This window comes from Piliocolobus tephrosceles, chromosome 1 (assembly GCF_002776525.5).
Source record: "Piliocolobus tephrosceles isolate RC106 chromosome 1, ASM277652v3, whole genome shotgun sequence".
Lineage (NCBI taxonomy): Eukaryota > Metazoa > Chordata > Mammalia > Primates > Cercopithecidae > Piliocolobus > Piliocolobus tephrosceles.
The window spans coordinates 158,116,416-158,136,598 of record NC_045434.1 but is presented as its reverse complement, the minus strand read 5'-3'; the positions used below and the strand labels follow the sequence as shown (position 1 = coordinate 158,136,598).

General features: G+C 39.7%; 1 protein-coding gene and 1 non-coding gene across 2 annotated transcripts in view; one reads left to right on the top strand and one right to left on the bottom strand.

Moving 5' to 3' along the window:
• ROR1 (receptor tyrosine kinase like orphan receptor 1) overlaps positions 1–20,183 on the top strand; it is a 411,963-nt gene that overhangs the window by 246,871 nt on the left and 144,909 nt on the right. The window lies entirely within an intron of this gene.
• Positions 7,866–7,968, bottom strand: LOC111541581. Its single transcript, XR_002731310.1, has one exon. It is a non-coding gene; the product is annotated as a U6 spliceosomal RNA (small nuclear RNA).

The following is a 20,183-nucleotide window of genomic DNA, read 5'->3' as shown; positions in this document are numbered from 1 at the left end:
CAACTGAGCCTTAGAGAAAAGTCACATTTTGAATAGTGACCTCCTTCCTGCAAAGATGTGTCCATGCCCTAAACTCTGGAACCTGTGAATTTTTCTTTATTTGGAAAAGGGGTTTTGCACATGTAATTAAATTAAGGATCTTGAGATGAGATCATCCGGCATTATCCCCAGAAACCTAAATGCCTACAAGTGTCCTTTTAAGACAGAGACAGAGGGAGATTTCAGACAGACCCACAGAGGAGAAAGCAATGTGAAAATGAAAGCAGAGATCACAGTGATGAAGCCACAAGCTCAAGAATGCCAGGGCTGCCCTCAGAAACTAAGAGACAAGGAATGAATTCCACTCCAGGGCCCTCAGAAAGAGTGTGGCTCTACTGGATTTTGTACTTCTAGCCTCCAGAAATGTGAAAGAATAAATTTCTGTTGCTTTAAGCCACGAAATTTGTGATAATTTGTTAAAGGAACATCAGAAAACTAAGAGAAATTTAAGCAACTTGCCTTAAGTCACAAAGCAGTGAACCCAGAACTCAAACCCATGTTCTTCACCAATATATGATATTGCCTCTAAGCTGAATTGAACTTTGTAATAAAATGTCTTGGATTCATTTATTCAAGCAATGTTTATTCAGTGCCTACCACGGACAAGGCCTATACTGGCTGAAGATACAATAATGAAAAAGGCAGAAACATTCTTCCCTTTGGATACTCTACAATTTAGTGGAAGAGAAAAACTTTAAACAAGTATTTTCACATACACAGACATACTGAAAATCATTGAATTCCAGCAGTGATAGGTGCTGCAAAGGAGACGAATGAAAAAAATAAGACTTAGCCTGGAATATAAGATCAGATCCATTCTAAGTAGGCCCAGCTAATGGCTGAGGTAGAGGTCAGCTCTTCATTCCCTCTGGCCTGTTTACTGAGGGTTTGAGGGCTTACAGCTCCACTTTAGCCCTCCTGAGCTTGTAGAAGTTGGTCCCAACAGATTATTTGGGGATAAAGACCCACAAAAGAAGAAAGACAGTAAAGAATTCAGCAGAGAGCAAGCTCTGCAACCCATTGCAGACATTATTATGAGGCAGTGGAGTGTGTGGAAACTTCTTTTAGACAAAGTTTGAAAATGTTGCGTTCCTGTACCAAGCAAGATTTCCTGTAGGGTCATGAGAAGCTCACTAATCATCTCTTTAGATTCCAAGCTATATTACTTCAGGGAAGTTTCAGTCAAGGCTTCAAGCTTAAGTATCTCTTTGTCTGGGTTTATTCTGTCAAATGCTTATTTGCTTTAAGAAAAGTAAAAAAAAAAAAAAAAAAAAAATGCCCCAAGCCTTAGCTGGTCTAGCAGCTTAGGAAGTTCAAATCCCCACATACCTCAGAGACCTCCTAGCCTCTACCCCAATTGCTGCAAATAACTTATTTTCTGACCATTTTCAGCAAATGATTTCATTATCTGTGGGCCCAAAGTCAGACCTAACGAACTCTGGCCATTGGACTGTGGTTGTATAGAATTAAAACTGACCTACAAGATTTTTCTATCCATGGTCTTTACTTGTCTTCTGAACTCAGAGACCTGAATTCTTCCCAAAGATCCTTCCTAGGACTTTCATTTCAACCCCAACGTCCTCAATAGTTACATTCACGGCCGGGCACGGTGACTCACGCCTGTAATCTCAACACTTTGGGAGGCCGAGGCAGGCGGATCACAAGGTCAGGAGATCAAAACCATCTTGGCTAACAAGGTGAAACCCCGTCTCTACTAAAAATACAAAAGAATTAGCCAGGCACGGTGGCGGGCGCCTGTAGTCCCAGCTACTCAGAAGACTGAGGCAGGAGAATGACATGAACTCGGGAGGCGAAGCTTGCAGTGAGCCGAGGCCGCGCCACTGCACTCCAGCTTGGGCAACAGACCGAGACTCTGTCTCAAAAAAAAAAAAAAAAAAAAAAAGTTACATTCACTTATTCATTCAACAGGTATTTATTGAGTGCCAGCTGTGTGGCAGGCACTGTGCTGATACAGAGGCGAAAATACAAAATTCCTCTCTCGTGAACCTCACTTTCTGGTGGAGTTAGTAAATCCCTGTGTGGGAAGTACCATTATACCTGACACTTCCTGAGCACCATTTAATGTGCCATAAAATTGCTGCAAGGTAGATACTATTATGTCCATTTTATAGGCAGGAAAACAAGTTCAAGGTAAAGTGATGCAGCTAGTGTATGGCAGAGCCAGAATTCAAATCCAGGCTTTCCTGGCTACCGGGTCCATGTCTCAGTGACTATTTATTTCCAAAATAATAATCTGTGTGTATAGGGAGGAAAGAAGGAATGGGCTTAGAAGGCTTTTTGCTGGTAGGATATCCCTTCTGGAAGGGGATATTCTTGATTACCCTTAGGTGGGTTTTCTTATTTGTATTTTTTCTTTGATTTTTACATTTTCTTTAATAAATATCCTATACTGTTATAGTCAGATAAAATATAAGTAAAAGACATAAAAATTGTAAAACTCATATAGCCCTGTACCATTTATTGCCCTTATCCTTAAATCATTTTCTTCCTTTAAAAACAAAACAAAACAAAAAACTAGCTCTTGCAATATCTAAATATATTTGTTTATTGTAGAAAACCTAGAAAATAAAATGAAGCCAAAATTATGTTACTGCTGACAGATACTCTTTTAGTCTTTTTAATGCATATATTTTTACAGGTGTATTTACTGAAATGGAATCATATGAGCCATTCTCTTTGGTAAACAACATTTGTCCCTCAGAAACAATTTCACAAACATCTTTCTGTGTCATTAAATATTTTAACATCATTTTTATTGGCCATATTAAATGTTGATATGCTTTGGTTCTACGTCCCCACCCAAATCTTATCTTGAATTGTAATCCAAATCGTAATCCACATGTGTCAAGGGAGGGACCTGGTGGAAGGTGATTGGATCATGGGCGCGGTTTTCCCCATGCTGTTCTTGTGATAGTGAGTGAGTTCTCATGAGTTCTGTTGGTTTAAAAGTGTGTGGCAGTTCCTCTCTCTCTTTCTCTCCTGTCACCTTGCAAAGAAAGTGCTTGCTTCTCCTTCACCTTCTGCCGTGATTCTAAGTTTCCTGAGGTTTTCCCAGCCATGTGGAATTGTGAGTCAATTAAATCTCTTTTCTTTATAAATTACCCAGTCTTAGGTAGTTCTTTGTAACAGCATGAAAATGAACTAATACAAATGTGGGCTGGGTGCAGTGGCTCATGCCTTTAATCCCAGCACTTTGAGAAGCTGAGGCAAATGGATTGCCTAAGGTCAGGATTTCAAGACCAACCTGGCCAACATGGTGAAACCCCGTCTCTACTAAAAGTACAAAAATTAGTTGGGCACAGTGGTGCACACCTGTAATCCCAGCTATTTGGGAGGCTGAGGCAGGAGAATCACTGGAACCTGGGAGACGGAGGTTGCAGTGAACCAAGATTGCACCACTGCACTCCAGCCTGGGGGACAGAGCGAGACTCCATCAAAAAAAAAAAAAAAAACCACAAATGTGTTCCATTGATTTATTGAAACCTATTATCACCTATTGTTGAAAAGTTAGAATTATTCTAGCTTTGTGTTATTATAAATAGCAGGGTGATGAAAGATGCCTTAAAGGGTCCAGGACAGTACCTGGCCTCATGAAGGTACCAACTACACAGTGTTCTCTTATATCTCTCTGCATATTTACATCCTAGTAACAGTGCAGGAGAATGTCCTATTCTACCATTTACATTCACTCAAAGTACATATTGTCATTTTCTTGGTCATTGTCAATTTTAAAAGGAAAAAATGGTATGTCATTGTTATTTTAAATTTCATTTCTTTGATAACTAAGGTTGAATTTTTTATGTTTAGTAGTCAGTTTTTCTCTAACATTCATTTCTTTTTCTCATTCTACTATTAAGATACTTATCTTTTATTTGAAATCTGCATTTTTTCTAGTTTAACTTTTAATTTTATTTGCATGTATATTTTAACATGGAAAAATTTTATTTTTATGAAATTGAATATATCAATCCTTGACTTTGGTCTCATGCTTACAAAAGTCTTCCATTCTCCAAGATGATCAAAACAGTCACTTATATTTTCTTGAAGGTGTTATAAGTAATCACTTCCTTTTCAGTCTGAATCAAATTGAGCAATATTTCTCAATTTGAAAGGGCAGCAGATTATTCAGGTGCCAGAGACAACTTTTCTCCATGACCTAGACTCAGGGAATCTCCAAGTTGAGTGACCTCTAGAAGTCGTATAATGTGGGCTCCTGGCTAATATGTGATTCCTGTCTTCCAGAAGCCTCATAAGTGGTGGTTCCTCACTTCTATGCTAATGGTAGGAATATAAACTAGTACAACCACTGTGGAAAAAACAGCATGGAGATTCCTTAAAGAACTAAAAGTAGAACTACCATTTGATCCAGCAATCCCATTACCCAGAGGAAAAGAAGTCATTATACGAAAAAGATACTTACACACACATGTTTATAGCGGCACAATTTGCTATTGCAAAAAAATGTGGAACCAGCCCAAATGCCCATCAATCAATGAGTAGATAAAGAAATTGTGATATATATATACACACACACACACACATATATATGCATATATATATGCATATATACACACATATATACATATGTGTATATATGCGTATATATGTGTGTGTGTGTGTATATATATATATATATATATGATGGAATACTTCTCAGCCGTAAAAAGGAATGAATTGATGGCATTTGAAGCAACCTGGATGAAACTGGGGACTGTTATTCAAAGTGAAGTAACTCAGGAATGGAAAACTAAACATCGTATGTTCTCACTCATAAGTGGGAGCTAAGCTATGAGGATGCAAAGGCATGAGAATGATACAATGGACTTTGGAGACTTGGGGGAAAGGGTGGGAGGAGGGTGAGGGATAAAAGACCAAAATATCCCAAATCACCACTAAAGCACTTACTCATCTAACCAAACACCACATGTTCCCCCAAAACCTATGGAAATAATTTTTTTAAAGTGGTGGTTCCTTCTAGCTCAACACTTTCTTACGTGACATTACACAAGAATAACCTATTCTGCTTTTTGAGAAACTCTAAAATTAGGTAGGTCTTTCTTATGTTGAGCCAACTGGTCTTCAGTCTCACTCTTCTGTGTTTTATTCCCTCTTCTGCTCAGAAAGTGACTGGGGGCTATTCTCTGGACTTTGCAGTAAGATTGGCCTGAGTTTCTAATCTTATACTCAGTAGCTGTATGGCTTTGGGTAAATTACTTAATCACTTTGAGCTATAGTTTTATCATCTATAAAATGGGGATTCAAAAATTACTATTACTACACATTCTAACTTTGAGACAGACAAAGCTAAATGCTGGAGCAAGGGGGCATCAATGCTATTTTATTTAGCAGTTATGTGTGGTCATTTTAGACTTGATTATGACTCAAGTTTTCCTTTAGTTCTATGCTTCTAAACTGTGTACACTTTATTCAAAGCAGTATCTTGTAGCATAATTTATGCTTAATAAAGAAAACCAAAATATATCTGTACTAGTCCATTTTCATGCTGCTATAAAGAACTTCCCTAGACTGGGTAATTTATAAAGAAAGGAGGTTTAATTGACTCACGGTTCCACATGGCTGGGAAGGCCTCAGAAAATTTACAGTCATGGCTGAAGGGGAAGCAGGCATGTCTTACATGGCGGCAGGTGAGAGAGAGTGTGTGAACGGGAAACTGTCAAACACTTATAAAACCATGAGATCTCATGAGAACTCCTTTACTATCAGGAGAACAGCATGGGGAACCGCTCCCATGATCCAATCACCTGCCACCAGTTCCCTCCCTCAACACATGGGGATTATGGGGATTACAATTCCAGATGAGATTTTGGTGAGGACCCCAACCATATCAATATTTCTAGATAAAATTGTAAATACTTTGAAAAGAAGCAAGAAGACTCACAATCAATGTCATAATATGTTAATACCAACAATCTGTTATGAAACCTGTTGTTACATAGTTGTGTCCTCATTAGTTCCAGTGTTGCTTTGAACTTTGGATAAAATGACAGATAACCTTTCAGACCTTGTCTGTTTTTAGGTAGAGGACCTGGTATGTGGACACCTAGAGGTTGCTTTGAGAATTACAGGAGATCATGCAGAGCTCTGATAGTGCGTTTTCATTATGATGTTATTGCCCAGAGAATCTCTTCTTTCTCTGACTAAAGTTTCCATTCATTTCATTATCCCCTTCCTACCTTGTTTTCCAGATCCTTCCCTCATAAAAGGTGGTCTCCTGGAGTGAGCAGACAATCCTTTGTTCTGCTACTTCATTTTGCACTTTTTTTTCCTGCTAATTCATTTTATGCTTTTATTTCTTGACCTAAATTATCTGCTGCTCAGTAACATCAACTTATTAACTTATTGTTGACTTTTAATCAGCGACAGTTAACTAAATCTCCTGTGACTTTCTTGCAGTTTTTACCATTCACTTGCATCTCCCTTTTCTCATATTCACTGTTTAATTCTCATCTCTCATTGTATAATCGGTGTTTTGTGTCCCAGCACTCACTATAAGCTATTCCTGTTATATTTCAGCGTCTTAGATTTGTCACATTATTTGATGCTATCATTTTGCATATTCATAACATCCCAACTTTGTGTATTATATTAATTTAGTGTTTTGTTTTGTTTTTGACGGAGTCTCGCTCTGTTGTCAGCCTGGAGTGCAGTGGCTTGATCTCAGCTCACTGCAATCTCTGCCTCCCAGGTTCAAGCGATTCTCCTGCCTCAGCCTCCTGAGAATCTAGGATTACAGGCACCTGCCACCACACCCAGCTAATTTTTGTATTTTTAGTAGAGATGGTGTTTCACCACGTTGGCTAGGATGGTCTCGATCTCCTGACCTCATGATCTGCCTGCCTCGGCCTCCCAAAGTGCTAGGATTACAGGCATGAGCCACTGTGCCTGGCCTTAATTTAGTTCTTATCTAAGACATTGATATGGCTGTTGGCAGGAAAAGGATGGAGACAGAGCCTCTATCATGATTATACCTTGTCTTATTGCCAGTGTGGAGAACTGCCTCTCTTCTCTTAAAAATGTACATAGTTTAGATTTTTTTAAAAAATTCTTTTCACTGATTTCAGCATCTTCCTGTTCCTCTGAACTTCAAAGTCAGCATTCCCATTTTGCCGCATTAATTCACTCAACAAGCATTCATTGAGCTATGTGCCACATACTGTGATAGGTGCATAAATAAGTAATATGCGTCTGTCCTCAAGATGCTCACAGTCTAGTGGAAGAAACAGATCAAATGAATTGGGCACATAATAGGTTTGGGGAAGTTTGGGATAAGACTTTGTGGAGGTGACATTTGAGTTGGGTATTACAGAATGCATGGGTGTTTGCTAAATAGGAAGCAGATCAAGGATACATCTGGCCGTGACCCACATCTCCTCTCTAGCCCACATGAATGCCAATATTGCATGCGTATTCTCTCATAGTTGCTTCTGTTTTTCTGAAAGCAGTGTTTTCTCATTCACAATTAGATTTTTGTTCTTGACATTCTAGAAGAGGCAATTGCCATCCAGAAATGCTAAGAAGAAAGAATATGCACCATTGTAAGAGGACTTAAAAATTTTTTTTGGATACATAGTAGGTATATGTATTTATGGGGTATTTGAGATGTTTTGGTACAGGTGTGCAATGTATAATAATCACATCATGGAAAATTGGTTATCTATTCCCTCAAACATTTATCCTTTGTGTTGCAAATAATCCAGTTATACTCTTTTAGTTATTTAAAACTGTATAGTTAAATTATTATTGACTATAATACCCCTGTTGTGCTAAGTCTTATTCATTCTTTTAAAAATATGGAACACTTCATGAATTTGCCTGTCATCTTTGCCCAGGGGCCATGCTAATCTTCCCTGTATTGTTCTGCTGCCTAAGCAAACTCTAGAGGAATTTTTAAGATGTATTCAGATCATTGAACATCCTATATCACTCTTATGTGCTAGGTGGAAGGTACTTAAATCATCATCCTGTGAATAGTACCTGTGAATCATACCTGTGAATGGTACCTTACATATATTATCTCCTTCTACCATTAACAAAGAAGAAATCTGAGCTCAGAGAGGTTGAGTAACCTAAGGTCATGCAATTAATAAAGCAGCAAAACAGATTTGAACATTGGTTTCTCTGTCTCCTAAGCCTGACCATTTACATTTTCTTATTTTACCCCATTGATCAATATACCCTCCAACTCTCTGCTTGGTTTTTACCCATTGATTCTGCTCTGTAATTGCCCTTTGTATTAGTCTGCTAGGGCTGTCATAACAAAATACCACACACTGTGTGACTTAAACAACAGAAATGTATTACAGTTCTGGAGGCTGGAAAGTCCAAGATCAAGGTCCAGCAGGGATCAGTCTCTGATGAGGGCTCTCTTTCTGCCTTGCAGATGGCCACTGCCTTCTTGCTGTACCCTTACATGGCAGAGAGAGACAGATTGACACAGAGAGAGGTCTCTTATATTTTTATGAGACCACTAATCTTACCAGATTTGGGCCCCAACCTTATTCCCTCATTTAATGTTACCTCCTGAAAGCCCTGTCTCCAAATACAGTCACATTGGGGTTAGGGCTTCAACCCTAACTCCAATATAAATTTTGGAGGAACACAGTTCAGTCCGTTGTACCTTTCTTAAAACATCACATATATTTTCATTTCTCCATGGTTTTGCTTATGCTGTTTTCCCAGCATAAGCTTTCTGTCTTTTAAAATCTTTCCAGTTATTCATTACCCAACTCAAATGTCGTTTCCCATGAAGCCTTGTCTGGTTTTCCAGTCAAATTTAGTTGCCCTTTCTCCTGCTCAATAATGATCCTTTGAATGTATTTTGATTGAGCCCCGATTTTACCCAAACTACATTATATACTTAAGCTCCTTAAAGTTAGGGACTCTGCCTTAATATGCTCCCAGTTTTATTGGGACTCCATAACATTTATGACTTGAGTTTTTCATTAGCTCTGAAGAATGATAGAGGCAATTGGGTGGGTTTAGGCTAGATAAGAGAAATGCTTGTGCCTATCTCCAGGTGTTGGAAGTGATGCCTTACAGAAGACATAAAAATGTTGCTTGAGGAGTTTAGACTGAGACCACCAGGTAAAAGTTACAAAGAAGCACATTTCTGCCCAGTATGTGGAAGAACTTTTTAATAAATAACAAAAAGGTGAAGGAAACTAACACTCATTGATAATCCATTGCTAAACTGCTGCTTTACAATTTCCACTTCCACATAGTCTTATAAAATAGTTCCCATCTTTTATAGATGAGAAAACCAAATTTCCAAAAAGTCTAAAGATCTGATATAAGATCATGTAGCCTACCTCCTTCACCCATTCCTTCATGGAGAAGTAATCTCCCTTTCTCTAGAGGAATTGAAGCCAACTGCATGACCAGTTTTCAGGAATGCTATATCGAGAATGCTCTGGGGGTGTTGGTATAACTAATATTTTAGTTTTCTTTCATCTCTAAAGTCTTCTGACTCAGGAATTCTCCATCCCTGACATGGATTTAATGGAAATAGACCTATAAAACCTAACTTCTCCTATCCCTTTGTGGGTAATATATATTAGAAAACTTGTATTAAGATTATTACAAATTATTTTTACATTGTTTCATGTATGTTGGTCCAGTGAATTAGGGGTGTGTGTGTGTGTGTGTGTGTGTGTGTGTTTTGAGACAGGATCTCACTCTTCGCCCAGGCTGGAGTGCAGTGACATGATCACAGCTCACTGCAGCCTCAACTTTCTGGACTCAATTGAACTTCCCACTTCAGCCTCCTGAGTAGCTGGGATTCCAGGCACTCACCACCATGCCTGGCTAATTTCTGTAAAGACGGAGTTTTGTCATGTTTCCAAGGCTGGTCTTGAACTCCTGGGCTCAAGCGACCCCCTCCCCCGCCCACCTCTGCCTCCCAAAATGCTGGGATTATAGGCATGAGCCACCAGGTCCAGCTTCTATCAGTTAGTATTTATGAAGCTGTTTGGAGGACAGAGCTTGGAAAAATCAAAATTAACAAAATTGACTTGGTTCTGACCAGTAGAGGCTATATTTTTCAACCAAGGGCTACCCTATCTGGGGAAGAAAATGGTGATATGCATGAGTTGTCCACAACTGTAGAAGTCAGATGGATGAGGTACTTAGCTTTGCTGTCCTGAGTACATTCCATGCTGAAGGTGGGTCCCAGCAGCCTGAGCGCCCCACGGTCAGCTTCTGGGGCAGGCAGCCAATGTTCTGATGTAGCTGCCATTTTTCTTGGATGATTCATGTGTGAAAGTGTCTACCCCAAAAGAATTTGGGTCATCTTGTTCTTTTTCCCAAAGCCAGGCTCTTATCAGACCAGAAGAGTCTCTTCATACAAATGGATCCCAGTTGGGAAGTTTATGAATGTTAAGGATAGTTGTTCATTCCAAATACATAATAACCCTTTTTGTCTATGGCATCTTATATTTGACCATATTGCTTTTTCTACTCAACAGAATTGGATCTTAGAATCCTGGAGCTGGTGTACACTTTGATGTGACTTCAGAGATAACTTAAAAATGATCATGTATCTCTGTCTTCTAAATTCAGATGGTTTAATGCATCATTTCTTTTTTTTTCTTGTGAAGGCATAGCCTTGAATTCGATCACAGTTTTTGCTTGTATGTGTGTGTGTGTGTGTGTTTGTGTGTGTGCATGCGCATGCAGTATAACATTTTGGCACGTGCTATGAAACTCTTTTTTTTTTTTCTGTTCAGAAGAAAGATGACAACACTGAATCGACAGCCAGTAACATCCAAAACCAGTTCAATATTGACCCCTGATTTCTTTTCCTAGGAAAAATATCACAGGTATCTTCCTCCTCTTCCATTTTCATTATACAAAATATGTTGTTCCTGGATGGAGATTGGGGGAGGAAGAGAATTGTATTTTGCAGTGTCTTGCAAGGAATAAATGCCATCAAAACACTTGAATATCAAGTTGACACTACTTTGGAATAATGTAGCCCAGTGTGCCTGAAACTTAACAGACATGACCCAAAGAAAAGAATGGTTCACACAATATCAAGAGTACTTTGTGGCAGAGGTGGTACCAGACTCTATCCCCTGGTCCTCACTGCATAGCCTTATAACATTATAGCTTCTCAGAAGTATCCTAAGATTGCAATGGAGATCAGACCAAGCAGTCGGCCCCATCAGAGCTTGGAGGATGCTGTCATGGAAGTGTATGTTCGTTTCTTCTTAATCACAGTCCTATTGCAAGCCTCAAGGATTTAGGACCCACAAAAGGAAATTCTCAATTTCCATTGCTTTTTGTACTCAACTTTTAAAGTCAAAGATGGAAAAGGTAAGAAAATACACAAGGGGCTTTTTAAAAAAGCAATATTCTGTATGACACCACTTATATGAGGTACCTAGAGTAGTGAAATTTATAGACAGAAGGTAAGATGGTGGTTGCCAGGGATTGGGAGGAAAGGAGAATGGAAAGTTAGTCTTTAGTGGGCATGAGGTTTCAGTTTGAGAAGATGAAATAAGTTTTGGGATGGATGGTGGTGATGGTTACATAACAATGTGACTGTATTTAATGCCGCTGAGCTAAACACTTAAAAATAATTAAAATTGTACATTTTGTCATGTGTATTTTACCACAGTTTTCAAAAAGCACAACATCCTTGGTATAATCTGTAATCTCCATATCCCCATGCACAGGCATCCCCAGAAACAGGATATCATATTCTAAAGAATGATAATAACAAACGTATGCTATTTTTAATTCACCTTAATTTTGTTGTTTTCAAAATAATTGCATATACATGGTTGCAGCTGATAGTCACCAAAACTGGGAGAAAAGCTTAACAGATCTTTTATTTCACAGACAAGTAAACTGAGGCTCAAAGTTACACTGCTGACAAGTAACAGAGTGGTACTAGAACCCAGGACTTCTGATATGTATTCCTGGAGCCATGCATGATCCCATGGAAAAGTTTTAAGTTGATACTTCATATTATACTTACTAATCTTGGAAAAGAGACTAATACATTTTAAAAGGATTTTCAAAAACTTGAAGTGGTTTAGAGGTTTTGAGCATGAAAATAAGTTAACTTAGTTACCTCATTGTCTAGACATTCTGATTAATGGAGGTTTTACTATATAGTAATAATAATGGCAAACCCTTATATAGAACTTCACTGTGCACCACGTACTGTTCTAAGTGCCTTAAGTATACTCTCATTTATCAAAATGTACTATTTGTATTTAAAATGTATAACGAAATTTATTGAGACTTGCGTGTACCAAACACTTTCCTAAGTGCTTTATATACTTTATCTCATTTAATCCATATAACAGTCTGAAGCAACAGGTATTACTAGAGCTTGGAGATGTGAAATAATTTGCTCAAGGATACGTGAGAACAAGTGACATAGCCAGGACTCAAACCCAGGTCCACCCATCTCTTTCCTATGATTCAGATGGTGTCGTGTGGGTCTTTCTAATCACTATCATCTCTAAATGTTACTTACGTCATTCAGGCAGCTGGAGCAATGTCCAAGTAGGGATGCTGGTTGGCTCATATTTACTTCTTGAAGACTTCTAAGTTTTACCTTGAAATTCTGACGGGAAATTTGATTCCATTGCTGAAAACGGAAGAAATACAGCTTTCATGTTCATGCACAATTTGCTTTTTCATTTTTTTTTAATTATCCTGAGACTTACTGTAAATCACACTTTCCCATCAGTCCTGGGGGTTCTGATTATGTTCATGGGGTCTAGCTAAGAGCAAGGGCAGTAAATTACTGCCACTTTGTTTGAAAATTTTTTTAGCCACAGTACATTAGCTGCTTTTGTTTGCTTTTCCACTGGTGGTGTGCCCATTTTTATTTCAGAATTTGTGTTTCTTGAATGTCTCATTTGTGAATAATGTAGCTTCCAAAATGGAATGATTGGAGAAAAAATATGAACGAGGGTGTCGTGTTTGGCACCTGTAAGATTTTAAAGCATTTATAGCAATGAATTATTGAGTCCCCCCTCTTTCTCTCATACTCTCTGTCACTCACTCATGTGCATTCTCTTTCCTTCCTATTCTCTCCATTCTACTCCATTTCCCAAAAAACAGTTGCTAGATAATGACCATTACGGTGGCTAACATCAGGTAACTACCATGAAACGCCTTCTTCCAGGCTTCTCTGTATTCTTGTTTATTTTAAAGATTGATAGATCAGAGGGTCAGGGGACGTGTTTTACTGCAAGTTTCTGTTCCAAATTTCCTGACATTTTCCGTTAAAAATATATAAATAAATAAGCCTTTTAAAAGGAAGAAATGGAACTAATAAGAACCAGACTCTAAAGTGATGGTCAAGATGTCAAAAATAACTGCTTTTCCTTTATTTAATATCATTAATCTTGAGGTAGATACCTACCTTCCCATAGAATCTCCCTAATAGCTTGACCTGATTTTCTTGCTGGGCTATTCACAAATAGAGTGACTTCTAAAGTGACACCAAAATCCTCACTAGCTCTCAGGAATTGGTGTGGGAGTTCAGTGGAGACATTTGCATATGTTTTTCAAATCACATTTTTTGGTAAAGTGATGAGAAAGGAGGCTGTGGCACACATTAGCAGTCCAGAGCACAAGGCCTCCTCATGAGTCTGCATCGTCATAATGTTTGTGGATCATCCTAAAGGTGCTAGAAAACAGTGATGCTTGTGTGCAACCTAGATGAATTTGAAAATTAACTGACTTTCCTCAAGTTTATCACAGTTTCTAAAATGGCTTTGGAAAGGGTTCCAGTGCACAAGAAGAGGAAGCTTAAGTTAGAGAATTTTTGGCCGGGCACGGTGGCTCAAGCCTGTAATCCCAGCACTTTGGGAGGCCGAGACGGGCGGATCACGAGGTCAGGAGATAGAGACCATCCTGGCTAACACGGTGAAACCCCGTCTCTACTAAAAATACAAAAACTAGCTGGGCGAGGTGGCAGGCGCCTGTAGTCTCAGCTACTCGGGAGGCTGAGGCAGGAGAATGGCGTAAACCCGGGAGGCGGAGCTTGCAGTGAGCTGAGATCCGGCCACTGCACTCCAGTCCAGGCGACAGAGCAAGACTCCGCCTCAAAAAAAAAAGTTAGAGAATTTTTGTCCTTATCAATAATCCATACAAAAATTGTTTATTGGGGGATGCCCAAGATGGCCGAATAGGAACAGCTCCAACCTCCAGCTCCCAGCGTGAGTGACACGGAAGATGGGTGATTTCTGCATTTTCAACTGAGGTACTGGGTTCATCTCACTGGGGCATGTCTGACAGTTGGTGCTTGTCAGCGGGTGCAGCCTGATTAGCGAGAGCTGAAGCAGGGCGAGGCATCGCCTCACCTGGGAAGCATAAGGGGGAAGGGAATTCCTTTTCCTAGCCAAGGGAAACTGAGACACACAACACCTGGAAAATTGGGTAACTCCCACCCTAATACTGCGCTTTACCAGGAATCTTAGCAAATGGCACACTGGGAGATTATATCCCATACCTGGCCCGGAGGGTCCCACGCCCATGGAGCCTCCCTCATTGCTAGCACAGCAGTTTGAGATCTAACTGCAAGGCGGCAGCGAGGCTGGGCAGGGGTGCCTGCCATTGCTGAGGCTTAACTAGGTAAACAAAGCCACCAGGAAGCTGGAATTGGGTGGAGCCCACAGCAGCTCAAGGAGGCCTGCCTGCCTCTGTAGACTCCACCTCTGGGGACAGGGCATAGCTAAACAAAAAGCAACAGAAACCTCTGCAGATGTAAATGTCCCTGTCTGACAGCTTTGAAGAGAGCAGTGGTTCTCCCAGCATGGAGGTGGAGATCTGAGAATGGACAGACTGCCTGCTCTAGCCGGTCCCTGACCCCTGAGTAGCCTAACTGGGAGACATCCTCCACCAGGTGCAGACCGACACCTCACACCTCACATGGCTGGGTACACCTCTGAGATGAAGCTTCCAGAGCAAGAATCAGACAGCAACACTCGCTGTTCAGCAATATTCTATCTTCTGCAGCCTCCGCTGCTGATACCCAGGCAAACAGGGTCTGGAGTGGACCTCAAGCAAACTCCAACAGACCTGCAGCTGAGGGTCCTGACTGTTAGAAGGAAAACTAACAAACAGGACATCCACACCAAAACCCCATTAGTACATCACCATCATCAAAGACCAAAGGCAGATAAAACCACAAAGATGGGGAAAAAGCAGTGCAGAAAAACTGGAAATTCAAAAAATCAGAGCACATCTCCCCCTCCAAAGGAACGCAGCTCATCGCCAGCAATAGAACAAAGCTGGATGGAGAATGACTTTGACGAGTTGAGAGAAGAAGGCTTCAGTCGATCAAACTTCTCAGAGCTAAAGGAGGAACTACGTACCCAGCGCAAAGAAACTAAAATCCTTGAAGAAAGAATGGATGAATGGATAACTAGAATAATCAATGCAGAGAAAACCATAAAAGAACTGATAGAGATGAAAACCATGACACGAGAACTATGTGACAAATGCACATGCTTCAGTAACCAACTCGATCAACTGGAAGAAAGAGTATCAATGATTGAAGATCAAATGAATGAAATGAAGCGAGAAGAGAAGTACAGAGAAAAAAGAGTAAAAAGAAATGAAGAAAGCTTCCAAGAAATATGGGATTACGTGAAAAGACAAAATCTACGTCTGACTGGTGAGCCTGAAAGTGACGGGGAAAATGGAACCAAGTTGGAAAACACTCTGCAGGATATCATCCAGGAGAACTTCCCCAACCTAGTAAGGCAGGCCAACATTCAAATTCAGGAAATACAGAGAACACCACAAAGATACTCCTTGAGAAGAGCAACTCCAAGACACATAATTGTCAGATTCACCAAAGTTGAAATGAAGGAAAAAATGTTAAGGGCAGCCAGAGAGAAAGGTCAGGTTTCCCACAAAGGGAAGCCCATCAGACTAACAGAAGATCTCTTGGCTGAAACTCTACAAGCCAGAAGAGAGTGGGGGGCAATATTCAACATTCTTAAAGAAAAGAATTTTCTTTTCTTTTCTTTTGTTTTTGAAATGAAAGACCTCACATATTTATTACTGAACCCAGCCAACCAACGCATTCATAATAGATTCAGAGAGGAAAATACGTCGGACTCTCCAGAGAGTGGTGACATTTTCAGTTTGATGTGGTAATGTGATCGTGACCTTCAGACAGCACAAATATATGTGCCATCTCATGTGCAATTCCTTATAGACTCAGCTTGGTTCTTCTCCAATGTCTCCTTTTGGAGTTGTACCTTATTTTATTTCCAGTTTTCATCTGAATCCACTGGGGAATGGGACAATTTTGCTTTTGTTTCTTGGCCAGGAATCGCTTAATCCTGAAAGTCTTGTGAGAAGACATGGCGAGAAGTGGAGGCAAGAACACACCATGATGGCGGAGAAAGGAAAAGAGGGGGGGGCAAGAAAAGAATTTTCAACCCAGAACTTCATGTCCAGCCAAACTATGTTTCATAAGTAAAGGAGAAATAAAATCCTTTACAAACAAGCAAATGCTTAGAGATTTTGTCACCACCAAGCCTGCCCTACAAGAGCTCCTGAAGGAAGCACTAAACATGGAACGGAACAACTGGTACCAGCCATTGCAAAAACATGCCAAAATGTTAAGTCCATCAATGCTAGGAAGAAACTGCATCAACTAATGAGCAAAATAACCAGCTAATATAATAATGACAGGATCAAGTTCACGCATAACAATATTAACCTTATATGTAAATGGACTAAATTGTCCAATTAAAAGACACAGATTAGCAAATTGGATAAAGAGTCAAGACCCATCACCTTGCTGTATTCAGGAGACCCATCTCACATGCAGAGACACACATAGGCTTAAAATAAAGGGATGGAGGAAGATCTATCAAGCAAATGGAAAACAAAAAAAAGCAGGAGTTGCAATCCTAGTCTCTGATAAAACAGACTTTAAACTATCAAAGATCAAAAGAGACAAAGAAGGCCATTACATAATGGTGAAGGGATCAATTCATCAGGAAGAGCTAACTATCCTAAATATATATGCACCCAATACAGGAGCACCCAGATTCATAAAGCAAGTCCTTAGAGACTAACAAAGAGACTTAGACTCCCATACAATAATAATGGGAGACTTTAACACCCCACTGTCAACATTAGACAGATCAATGAGACAGAAAGTTAACAAGGATATCCAAGAATTGAACTCAACTCTGCACCAAGCAGACCTAATAGACATCTACAGAACTCTCCACCCCAAATCAACAGAATATACATTCTTCTCAGCACCACATCGCACTTATTCCAAAATTGACCACATAGTTGGAAGTAAAGCACTCCTCAGCAAATGTAAAAGAACGGAAATTATAACAAAATGTCTCAGACCACAGTGCAATCAAACTAGAACTCAGGACTAAGAAACTCAATCAAAACCGCTCAACTACATGGAAACTGAACAACCTGCTCCTGAATGACTACTGGGTACATAACGAAATGAAGGCAGAAATAAAGATGCTCTTTTTTTTTTTTTTTTTGAGACAGAGTCTTGCTCTGTCACCCAGGCTGGAGTGCAGTGACCAGATCTCAGCTCATTGCAAGCTCCGTCTCCCAGGTTTACGCCATTCTCCTGCCTCAGCCTCCCGAGTAGCTGGGACTACAGGCGCCCGCCACTTCACCCGGCTAGTTTTTTGTATTTTTTTTTTTTTTTAGTAGAGACGGGGTTTCACCATGTTAGCCAGGATGGTCTCGATCTCCTGACCTCGTGATCCGCCCGTCTCGGCCTCCCAAAGTGCTGGGATTACAGGCTTGAGCCACCGCGCCCAGCCCAAAGATGCTCTTTTAAACCAATGAGAACAAAGATACAACATACCAGAATCTCTGGGACACATTTAAAGGAGTGTGTAGGGGGAAATTTATAGCACTAAATGCCCACAAGAAAAAGCAGGAAAGATCTAAAATTGACGCCCTAACATCAAAATTAAAAGAACTAGAGAAGCAAGAGCAAACACATTCAAAAGCTAGCAGAAGGGAAGAAATAACTAAGATCAGAGCAGAACTGAAGGAGATAGAGAAACAAAAAACCCTCCAAAAAATCAATGAATCCAGGAGCTGGTTTTTTGAAAAGATCAACAAAATTGGTAGACCACTGGCAAGACTAATAAAGAAGAAAAGAGAGAAGAATCAAATAGACTCAATAAAAAATGATAAAGGGATATCACCACCGACCCCACAGAAATACAAACTACCATCAGAGAATTCTATAAACACCTCTACGCAAATAAACTAGGAAACCCAGAAGAAATGGATAATTTCCTGGACACTTACACTCTCCCAAGATTAAACCAGGAAGAAGTTGAATCCCTGAATAGACTAATAGCAGGCTCTGAAATTGAGGCAATAATTTTAAAAAGTCCAGGACCAGACGGATTCACAGCTGAATTCTACCAAAGGTACAAGAAGGAGCTGGTATCATTCCTTCTGAAACCATTCCAATCAATAGAAAAAGAGGGAATCCTCCCTAACTCATTTTACGAGGCCAAAGCCTGGCAGAGATACAACAAAAAAAGAGAATTTTAGACCAATATCCCTGATGAACATTGATGCAAAAATCCTCAGTAAAATACTGGCAAACCAAATCCAGCAGCACATCAAAAAGCTTATCCACCGTGATTAAGTGGGCTTCATCCCTGGGATGCAAGACTGGTTCAACGTATGCAAATCAATAAATGTAATCCAGCATATAAACACAACCAAAGACAAAAACCACATGATTATCTCAATAGATGCAGAAAAGGCCTTTGACAAAATTCAATAGCCCTTCATGCTAAAAAACTCTCAATAAATTCGGTATTGATGGAACGTATCTTAAAATAATAAGAGCTATTCATGACAAACCCACAGCCAATATCATACTGAATGGGCAAAAACTGGAAGCATTCCCTTTGAAAACTGACACAAGACAGGGATGCCCTCTCTCACCACTCCTATTCAACATAGTGTTGGAAGTTCTGGCTAGGGCAATCAGGCAAGAGAAAGAAATAAAGGATATTCAGTTAGGAAAAGAAGAAGTCAAATTGTCCCTGTTTGCAGATGACATGATTGTATATTTAGAAAACCCCATCTTTTCAGCCTAAAATCTCCTTAAGCTGATAAGCAACTTCAGCAAAGTCTCAGGATACAAAATCAATGTGCAAAAATCACAAGCATTCTTATACACCAGTAACAGACAAACAGAGAGCCAAATCATGAATGAACTCCCATTCACAGTAGCTTCAAAGAGAATAAAATACCTAAGAATGCAACTTACAAGGGATGTAAAGGACCTCTTCAAGGAGAACTACAAACCACTGCTCAGTGAAATCAAAGAGGACACAAAAAAATGGAAGAACATACCATGCTCATGGATAGGAAGAATCAATATTGTGGAAATGGCCATAGTGCCTAAGGTAATTTATAGATTCAATGCCATCCCCATCAAGCTACCAATGAGTTTCTTCACAGAATTGGAAAAAAACTGCTTTAAAGTTCATACGGAACCAAAAAAGACCCCGCATTTCCAAGACAATCCTAAGCCAAAAGAACAAAGCTGGAGGCATCACACTACCTGACTTCAAACTATACTACAAGGCTACAGTAACCAAAACAGCATGGTACTGGTACCAAAACAGAGATATAGACCAATGGAACAGAACAGAGCCCTCAGAAATAATACCACACATCTACAGCCATCTGACCTTTGACAAACCTGACAAAAACAAGAAATGGGGAAAGGATTCCCTATTTAATAAACGGTGCTGGGAAAATTGACTAGCCATAAGTAGAAAGCTGAAACTGGATCCTTTCCTTACGCCTTATATGAAAATTAATTCAAGATGGATTAGAGACTTAAATATTAGACCTAAAACCGTAAAAACCCTAGAAGAAAACCTAGGCAGTACCATTCAGGACATAGGCATGGGCAAGGACTTCATGTCTAAAACACCAAAAGCAATGGCAACAAAAGCCAAAATTGACAAATGGAATCTAATTAAACTAAAGAGCTTCTGCACAGCAAAAGAAACTACCATCAGAGTGAACAGGCAACCTACAGAATGGGAGAAAATTTTTGCAATCTACTCATCTGACAAAGGGCTAAT